Below are 10,328 nucleotides of genomic sequence, written 5' to 3' on the forward strand. Positions count from 1 at the left end.
ATTTCATCATATGGATTTTGTCCTGCTCCTAGGGTTATTATAAGGACTAAGGTATTTTTTCCTTTAAGAATCTGCTGCATTTCTCGTGTATAGTTTTGTTCTTAAAAGGTATCCTGCAAAAGAAGTGAAAATTTGAGGATTAGCAATGTAATTGTTACTGGCAAAATGCCTTTCAGTTCCTTTTTTTAAAAAACAGCTTTATTGACATATAATTCACAATACAATTCATCCGTTCAAAGTGGACAATTCAATAGTTTTTAGTGTATTCATAGAGTTGTGCAACCATCACCGTGATCAATTTTGGCATGTTTACATCATCCCAGCAGGAAACTCCTTACCCAGTACTTGTCACCCCGCATTTATTCCCAATTCCCCTCTTCCTCTACCCACCCCCACACCCCACCCCGCACCCCCACAACCACTGGTCTACTTTCTGTCTCTAGATGTGCCTATTCTGGACATTTCACATAAATGGAATCATACAATATGTGGTCTTCTGTGACTGGCTTCTTTCACTCAACATATGGATTTCAAGGTTCATCCATGTTGTAGCATGTATCACTACTCCATTACTTTTTATGGGTGAATAATATTACATTGCATGGATATACCGCATTTAATTACCCATTTATCAGTTAATGGGCATTTGAGTTATTTCCTCCTTTATGGTTATAATGAACAATGCTGATATGAATATTCATGAATATGAATATGAATAGATGTTTTTTCATTTCTCTTGGGTATATACATAGGATTGGAATTACTGGATCATATGGTAATCAATGCTTAACTTTTGAAGACCTGTCAAACTGTTTTCTAAAGTAACTGCACCATATTACATTCTTACCAGCAATATCTCAGTGTTCCAATTTTCCATATCCTTTCTGATACTTTTTTTTTAAGATTTTATTTATTTATTTGACAGAAAAAGAGAGTGCGCACGTGCGTGTACAAGCAGGAGGAATGGGAGAGGGAGAAGCAGGCTCCCCGCTGAGCAGGGAGCCAGATGAAGGGCTCAATCCAAGGACCCCAGGATTATGACCCGAACGAAAGGCAGATACCCAACCAAGCGCCCCCCTTTCTAATATTTTTATCTATCTTTTTTATCTTAGCCACCTTAGTGAGTGTGAAGTGGTACCTCATTGTGTGTTGTTTTTTTTTTTTTGACAGAGAGAGAGAGAGAGAGAGAGACACAGTGAGAGAGGGAACACAAGCAGGGCGAGTGGGAGAGGGAGAAGCAGGCTTCCCGCAGAGCAGGGAGCCTGATGCGGGGCTCCATCTCAGAACCCTGGGATCATTACCTGAGCCGAAGGCAGATGCTTAACGACTGAGCCACCCAGGTGCCCCCTTATTGTGGTTTTGATTTGTATTTCCCTAATGGTTAATGAAATTGAACATCATTTCATATTTTTATTGGTCATTTGTATATCTTCTTTGGAGAAATCTCTATTTAGAGGCTTTTGCCCATTCTCAAATTGGGTTTTCACTTTTAGTTTAGGAAATTCATTTCATGTCTTAAATTCCTCTGAAAATTTCTCCTGACGTTTTCTCTGCTACTTAAAAAGTATGCCTAGTTCCATTAATCTATTTATTCAAATAAGTTCTGCATTTACTGAGGACCTAATATGTGTCAGATTTATGCTAAATCCTGTCTAAAGTCCCAGGCCTTACGGAATTCATAATCTCCTGACTTCCTAAAGAGATAATTTGCAATACAATGGTGTAAATGCTATTGTAGACCTCACAATGGGAGATTAAATTGGCCCAACAGTAAAACCCTTTCAGGGATGTGGACAAGAAGGTTTTAACTAATGTTACAGATGAAATATAATGGAGACCAGTTTTTTTGCAGAACGTGGAAAAAAAAGTCAAAGTATACAAATTATCCATCTCATCAGTCAACAGTACTACTGAAACTCTGATCACATCAAGCGTGGAGATGGCTGAGTGAGAGAAGCTGATGTGGAGCAGAACTTGCAGGCAGAGCTCTAGCCAACCCTTGTCAGCAAGACAATTGACAAAGTCTCTATTTGAAGCTATCACTCAGAAATTGCAGGTTTAGAAAATACCACTGCTTTTGCAAATAATAATAAAGGCATCGATCTCAAAAGCCACCTTGCGTCTCAGCCAGATCTGCATGGTTCAAGGACAGATAAAACACGTAAAACACAGGGGCGCTTGGATGGCTCAGTTGTTGGGCCTCTGCCTTTGGATCAGGTCATGATCCCAGGGTCCTGGGATTGAGCCTCACATCGGGCTCCCTGCTCTGCGGGAAGCCTGCTTCTCCCTCTCCCACTCCCCCTGCCTGTGTTCCCTCTCTCGCTGTGTCTCTCTCTGTCAAATAAATAAATAAAATCTTAAAAAAAAAACACACATAAAGAACACATAAAAGAAAATCAGCATTGGACTACACAAGAAGATAAGTCAAAACAGAAAACACGACTTAGTCATTTGCAGTTAAGGATTTTCACCAGTTCTATAACGAAGAGGAGATGAAAATAAATATCAGAATCTTCTGCATTTTATTTATGGTTTGTTGCAGACAGACATACTTGTGTTGACTGCATACAGGAGCTCTTTTATACTATACATTTTAGCCACTTGGTAAGTTGTTTTGCTGTCTTCATGATCCCTTGCTTGAAGTCAGCACTCCCATTCCAGCTAAATATGTGAATCTGGTGGAATCTGCCAGGGACAATTAAAATTCTAGTGCCCGAATATTTTAGTTAACCGTTTCTATTTCTATTCCATCAAGGGCTTGAGGAGACTTACATAGATGATATAATATAATAAAATAGAAAATAATAAAAATAAAAAAGATAGGGGTGTCTGGGTGGCTCAGCTGGTTAAGCATCTAACTCTTGATTTCAGCTCAGGTCTTGATCTCAGGGTTGTGAGTTCAAGCCCTGCATTGGGCTCCATGCTGGGCATGGAAACCTCCCTAAATAAATAAATAAATAAATAGGGGCATCTGGGTGGCTCAATTGGATAAACATCTGACTCTTGATTTTGGCTTAAGTCATGATCTCGGGGTCATGGGATCGAGGTCTGAGTCAGGTTCCATGCTCAGCGGGGAGTCTGCTTGAGATTCTCTTTCCCTTTCCCTCCACCCCTACCCCACTCACACAAGCTCTCTCTCTTTCAAATAAATAAATAAATCTTTAAAAATACATAAATACAGAGGGCACCTGGGTGGCTTGGTCGGTTAAGCATCTACGTTTGGCTCAGGTCATGATCCCAAGGTCCTAGAATCAAGCCCCAAATCGGGCTCCCTGCTTAGCAAGGAGCCTGCTTCTTTCTGTCCCTGTGACTGCTGCCCCCCCCCCCTTATTGTGCTCTCTTTCTGTCAAATAAATAAATAAAATCTTTAAAAAATACATAAAAACATAAATAAATAAATAAAAATAGAAAAGATAGTCACAAATCTAACCAGTAATAAACCAGAGTATTAAATAGAATATAAACATATCCAGAAGATTTTAATAAATATTAGGGTATGGTGCTGATTATAAAGTGTCATCTGTAAAATAATTTGTTTTTTGATAATGTTCAGCGAGTTTGCTTAATTATTTTACATTTCCTTACCTTGAGTATTATATTTGCTCTGGACACCAAAGACTACTTGTGTTTTTTTGTTTTTTATTTTTTGTTTTAATTTTCTTTGTCTGGAACTACTATTTGAAATATTTTTTTCTAATTAAAAAATAATACATTGTAGGAAGTCAAAGTGTATCAAAAAGTATAAAGAAGAAAATAAAATTAAAAATCACCCAGAATACCCTCTCCTTCCAAATCAAAATCAGAAACAATAAAAATAGAAGAGGAAATTTACACTACTCCAGAGTGTGAACAAAGCATTTTGGGAACTCGGAAGGCAGGTAATGATGATCTGGGAATTGGAGAATGCTTAACCTTGTAATTATGCTGGGTTTTGAAAAAAAGACCAGAAGATGCCTGGAGCAGGGGCAGGGAAAGGCGCTAGAGGTGGAGGGAATACTCGGTAGAAAATGACAGGGCCCCTCCCCCCTTTTCTTTTTAATTAGAAAGAAGGTAAATTTGGGAAGAGGCGTGGTATGTCAGTGAACTGTAAGAGGTTTAAATGTGTCTGGACTCCAGTGAGTAAAAAAGAGAGATAAAGCTGGAATGTTTGTGAAGACCTTTGTTCATAAAGCTAAGAAATTAGGTGTCATACTATAGGACTGTCCTTAATGATACAGCAATAGATGAGACAATGGACAACTAGAAATGTGATGTTGGTCATGAAACTTTTTTTTAAAGATTTTATTTATTTATTTATTTTTGGATTTTGTTTTTAAGTAATCTCTACATCCTCTGTGGGGCTTGAATTTACAACCCCGAGATCAAGAGTCACATGCTCCACTGACTGAGCCAGCCAGGCACCCCTGGTCATGAAACTTTTAACTAGAAAATTGTTACTTGGCCTAATCACCCCACCATATTCTCCTCTGTTTCCCCATTTTCTATCACTAAAGCTTTGTGGTCAAGATAAAACAGTCCTTATAGGGAGATGTAGGAAGGCAAGACAATGGCAAATATTTCTTACAGATGTTCTACATAAAAACTTGGCAAAGGAAGGCATATGAGTAATCCTTAGCTGTGAAATCACTCTAGTAATAGTTTGTGTTTGGTATATTTTCCTGAACGCTCTTATTTTTGGAAATATAGAAAGATTATTCTGTAATATTTGAAAGAGGAAAAAAAACCCTACAAGTCTTATAGCTCCACTTTTTTATTCTGTGCTTTAAGAAGAGTAAAAGTGTATAGTCTATTTCTGGATAGTAGCTGAGAGAATTGATTAATATAAGAATTATATAATGGAAAACAATCTCCCCCACAAGCAATGAGTTAGCCAGTAGTAGGCAAAGATGGTTCTCAAGCAAAAGAATATTCAAGATGCCAAAGATACTGTAAACTTCATGTTGGATGAGATAGCGACATGCCCTGAAATGAGCAGCCCATCTTCAGCCTTTTTTTTGAAGTGTTACTTTTATAACTGAAACTTGGATTTCTCTCCATAAAAAGGAGTAGGTGGTCATCTTGCTTCTTGGACATTTAGACAAAGATTTTATCCTAAATTTGTTGTATGATTTGATTTCCTAACACAACAGAGGTTTTGAAATCGGTCTTTTAATTGAAGGGAAAAGGAATACATTTAAGTGGAAGCGGTTCAAAGTTTAAAGCATGATTAGTTTTGTATTTGGAAAATAAAAACATCACATTTTAGGTTTAAATATGTAATCAGTTTAAATAGGGAAAATTCTAGATTAAGGAAAGAAAAGTAAGTTTTAATATGAATACTTCTGTGTTCCAGGATCCTCTAAAAAGGATGAATAAGTATTTATCTTAGATAGGGTGAAGGTTGTGAGGATGTGTATTACAGTAGCTTCAGCTGCTCTTGAAATTATTTGTGTAATTTCTACAAGCAGATAGTCTAGTGCAGTTATTTGGAGGTCATTATGAAAGGCCAGATAAATATTTATCAAAAGCCAGAAAAACTAAAATGCAAGGCCGTAAGACAGCCTTGTTTTCTAACTTCAGTACATTTCAAATGCTGATGCAACAGCCTCAGCATCTAAGTGAGAAAAATGTTGATATGCTTAATAACTGGAAAAAGTATTGAAAAAGTATCAAACATTCGTAGAATGTACAGTAAAAGAAATATATTCTATTATAATTTTTTTCTAATCCTCAAGATACAAATAAGCCTATGCAGGATCAACTTTTCTTTCCTTGCTTTGGGTCCTCAGTTGGCTGGCTTTTCACTTCAGCGACTATTGAACATTTTCTGGGTATGTAGCAGCATATGACACAGTCACTGTTCTCTGATACTATAAATCTTTCTGGAGAAATACGATGGTCACACATTATGGGGCACCTGGCTGGTTCATGGTAGAGAAAGCAAATCTTGATCCCCAGGTCATGAGTTTAAGCCCCACATTGGGCATAGAGTTTACTTTTTTTTTTAAGATTATTTATTTATTTATTTATTTATCAGGGGGAGAGAGAGAGAGAGAGAGCGAACATGAGCAGGGGGAGCGGCAGGCAGAGGGAGAAGCAGGCTCCCCAACAAGCAAGGAGCCTGATGTGGGACTTGATCCCAGGATCCTGGGATCATGACCTGAGCCAAAGGCAGATGCTTAACCGACTGAGCCACCCAGGTATCCCCTAGAGTTTGCTTAAAAATAAAAAAGATTTTAACACATTAAATAATTGTACGTGAAATAGTGGCACTGGGTGGCTCCGTCGGTTGGGCGGCTGCCTCTTGGTTTCAGCTCAGGTTGTGAACTCATGGTCGTGGGATTGAGCCCCGCATGGGGTTCCATGCTCAGATTCCCTCTCCCTCTCCCTCCCACTCTGCCCCTCCTCCTGCATGTGCAAGTTCTCTCTCTCAAATAAATAAAAATCTTTAATAAAAGATTTTATTTATTTATTTGACAGAGAGAGACACAGCGAGAGAGGGAACACAAGCAGGGGGAGTGGGAGAGGGAGAAGCAGGCTTCCCGCGGAGCAGGGAGCCCGATGGTGGGGCTCGATCCCAAGACGCTGGGATCATGACCTGAGCCGAAGGCAGACCCTTAACAACTGAGCCACCCAGGCGCCCCTCAAGTAAATAAAATCTTAAAAAAAATAATTGTAGGGGCGCCTGGGTGGCTCAGTTGGTTAAACGTCTGCCTTCAGCTGAGGTCATGATCAGGGTCCTGGGATCGAGCTCCGAGAGTTGAGAGTCCAGGGTCAGGCTCCCTGCTTAGCACCCCGCCTCCCACCCCTTTCCCCCCGCTTGTGTCCCCTCTCTCGCTCTCTGTCAAATAAATAAATAAAATCTTAAAAAAATAATTGTACATGAAGTAATTAGAGACAAATAACGTGCTTTTTATTTTATTTTATTTATTTATTTGACAGAGAGAGAGCACGCACAAGCAGTGGAAGCAGCAGGCAGAGGGAGAGGGAGAAGAAGGCTTCCCGCTGAGCAGGGAGCCCGATGTGGGGCTCGATACCAGGACCCGGGGACCATAACCTGAGCCGAAGACAGATGCTTAACGACTGAGCCACCGAGGCGCCCCTAACTTGCACTTTAAACAATTTATTTATTTATTTATTTATTTATTTATTTATTTATTTATTTATTTATTTGAGAGAGAGAGAGAGTGTGTTCACACACAAGCACACAATAGGGAGGGGCAGAGGGAGAGGGAGAATCTTAGCAGACTCTGAGCTGAGCACGGAGTCCATTCTCACCACCCTGGGATCATGACCTGAGCAGAAACTAAGAGTCAGATGCTTAACCCACTGAGCCACCCAGGCCCCCCTAACTTGTGCTTTTATCACTTGTTTGACAACATCAGATAACTATGTTATGCTCATCATACTGAAATAGAGAGTTTTTAGAATTTAATACTGAGCGGTGCCTAGGTGGCTCAGTCAGTTAAACTTCGGACACTTGATTTCAGCTCAGGTCATGATCTTGGGTTGAGAGATCAAGCCCCGCCTGGGACTCCACGCTCAGCAGAGCTGCTTGATCCTCTCCCTCCCCATGCTTGCACATACACTCTCTCTCTCTCAAAATAAATAAAATCTTTAAAAAAAAGTTAATACTGATATAGCATTTATACAATATTATATACCCCAAAAAGGATTTAATAAATGCTTGTTGATTGATTAGTAACTTTCATAAGTCATAGTATTTCTGAATAAGTGGTAACGGGTGATTCAGACCTTTCTGGAGATTACAAAGGGTAAATTATATACTTTGATCACATATTAGCATATAAGTGGAAAAATCACTTGCTTCTACATTCTGGCTGTGAACAGTGGGAATCACACACATTAAGAAGAAAGATGGGGGTGCCTGGTTAGCTCAGTTGTTAAGGTCTGCCTTCAGCTCAGGTCATGATCCCAGGGTCCTGGGATTGAGCCCCACCATCGGGCTCCCTGCTCGGGGGGAAGCCTGTTTCTCCCTCTCCCACTCCCCCTGCTTGTGTTCCCTCTCTCGCTGTGTCTCTCTCTGTCAAATAAATAAATAAATAAATAATCTTTTAAAAAAATATTAAAAAAAGAAGAAAAATGAAACAAAAGGGAAGAAAAATGTAAAAAACGGTGATCTTTTTCCTATAAAATTGTATAACTCAGGACTCAAAATTATATAAATAGCTCCACCTATTTCATGAGTAAGTTTAAACAAAGAATCACTACATTTCCACTAATATAAAATACTGTAGAAAGGCTTTTTCTTAAAACTGTTTTCAACTTGTGTCCTTTAGGATAGAAATGAAACCTCTCATTAAATGTAGTTTTCCTAAAATAGGAAATTTGTGATACAAATTCATAGGGTTTTATTTATTTATTTTAAAGATTCTATTTATTTGACAGAGAGAGACACAGTGAGAGAGGGAACACAAGCAGGGAGAGTAGGAGAGGGAGAAGCAGGCTTCCCATGGGCAGGGAGCCCGATGTGGGGCTCCATCCTAGGACCCTGGGATCATGACCTGAGCCGAAGGCAGATGCCCAACGACTGAGCCACCCAGGCGCCCCCAAATTAATAGGGTTTTAAAGCTGAAAAGAAACAGGGTTAGCTAGTCCAAACTTATCTTACAGATGAGGAACTGAGGTCTAGAGGAATGAAATGATTTGTTTGAAGTCACAGAAGCATAGAAGTAGACTCAATAGCAGATCTAAAACCAAAGTGTTAGGGGCACCTGGCTGGCTCAGTCTGTACAGCATGTGACTCTTGATCTTGGGGTTCTGAGTTTGAGCCCCATGATGGGTGTAGAGATTACTTAAAACAAAACAAAACAACCAAAGTTTTGGAACACTACACCTAAATGTTTCCTTTAACAATTTAGATGATTTACTGACATAAGAAGATACTCTGTGGATGTTGAATATTGCCATTCTGCATGGGTTTTGTTTTTTTTTAAGATTTTATTTATTTATGTGACAGAGAGAGACACAGCGAGAGAGGGAGCACAACCAGGGGGAGTGGGAGAGGGAGAAACAGGCTTGCCGCTGAGCAGGGAGCCCGATGCAGGGCCCGATGCAGGGCTCGATGCAGGGCTCAATCCCAGGACCCTGGGATCATGACCTGAGCCGAAGGCAGACGCTTAATGACTGAGCCACCCAGGTGCCCCTCTGCATGGGTTTAAAAGAAAAAGGTATTCTTTGAATTGATCCAATGACTTGATAACTTATATGGTTTTCTTACTATATAGAATTAACCAAATCCTAAAAATGTAGAACTACTGAAAAACTCCATATTCAAATTCTTCCATTATCCACTTTGATTCTTTTAACCACTGTAGTTTCAATATTTCTCTTTTTTTTTTTTCCAACAAAAGATCTCATATTTATTACTGAGCCAACCTACTGGTGCAGAAGCATAGTAACAGAGAAGAATCATTTTCCCAATCCAACCTGTCTATCATTCAGGTAGTAGTGATGTTTGCAGAGTGATATGTTATGAGCACGTGACTTTCATGCAACATAAATATGTGTGCCAGCTCAATGTGATTCCTTATAGACCCAGCTTAGTTCTTCTCCAATGTGTCCTCTTACATTTGTACCTGATTTTATTACCAGTTTTCATCTGAATCCACTGGGGAATGGGATGATTCTGCTTTTGTTTCTTGGCCAGGAATTGCTTGATACTGAAAGTCTTGTGAGAAGACACGGTAAGGAACAGTCAACCCCACACACACACCACAGTGCTGGAGAAAAGGAGAGAGCTCAAATAATTTTCTTCCAGGGGTGCCTGGCTGGCTGAGTAAGAGGTACATGCAAATCTTGATCTCGGGGGTCATGAGTTTGAGCCCAGCGTTGGGTATAGAGATTACTTAAATAAATAAAACTTAAAAAAAATAATTTTCTTCCAATGGTCAGTCTTGGAATTTCCTTTGTGTCTGTGTACCATTGTTACCCATGGCTAAGTTCAGGTGCTCCAGACCCTTATGTTGATCCCCTTGAATCTTTGTATTATTTAATGGTATGTCCAGTGGTTTGATTTGTTTCTGTAATTTAAAAAAATACTTAGCTATTCTCCTTCATAATTCTTATTTGTGAATCATGTCCTGGTTTTGTAAAAGTGCATTAGTCTTACACTGCTGATGCCTGTTATTTAGGTACTTTATCTGTTGAAAGTAACACATATTATATTACTCTATATAGGTTAGATTATGCTCAATAAATATCCTGTAACTTCTGTAGCTTAATATAAAAGTTTATTTATGCTCAGTAACTATCCTGTAACTTCAAAAATATTTTTTTAAAGATTTTATTTTAGGGGCACCTGGGTGGCTCAGTCGGTTAAGCAGCTG

This window comes from Zalophus californianus, chromosome 3, assembly GCF_009762305.2.
Source record: "Zalophus californianus isolate mZalCal1 chromosome 3, mZalCal1.pri.v2, whole genome shotgun sequence".
Lineage (NCBI taxonomy): Eukaryota > Metazoa > Chordata > Mammalia > Carnivora > Otariidae > Zalophus > Zalophus californianus.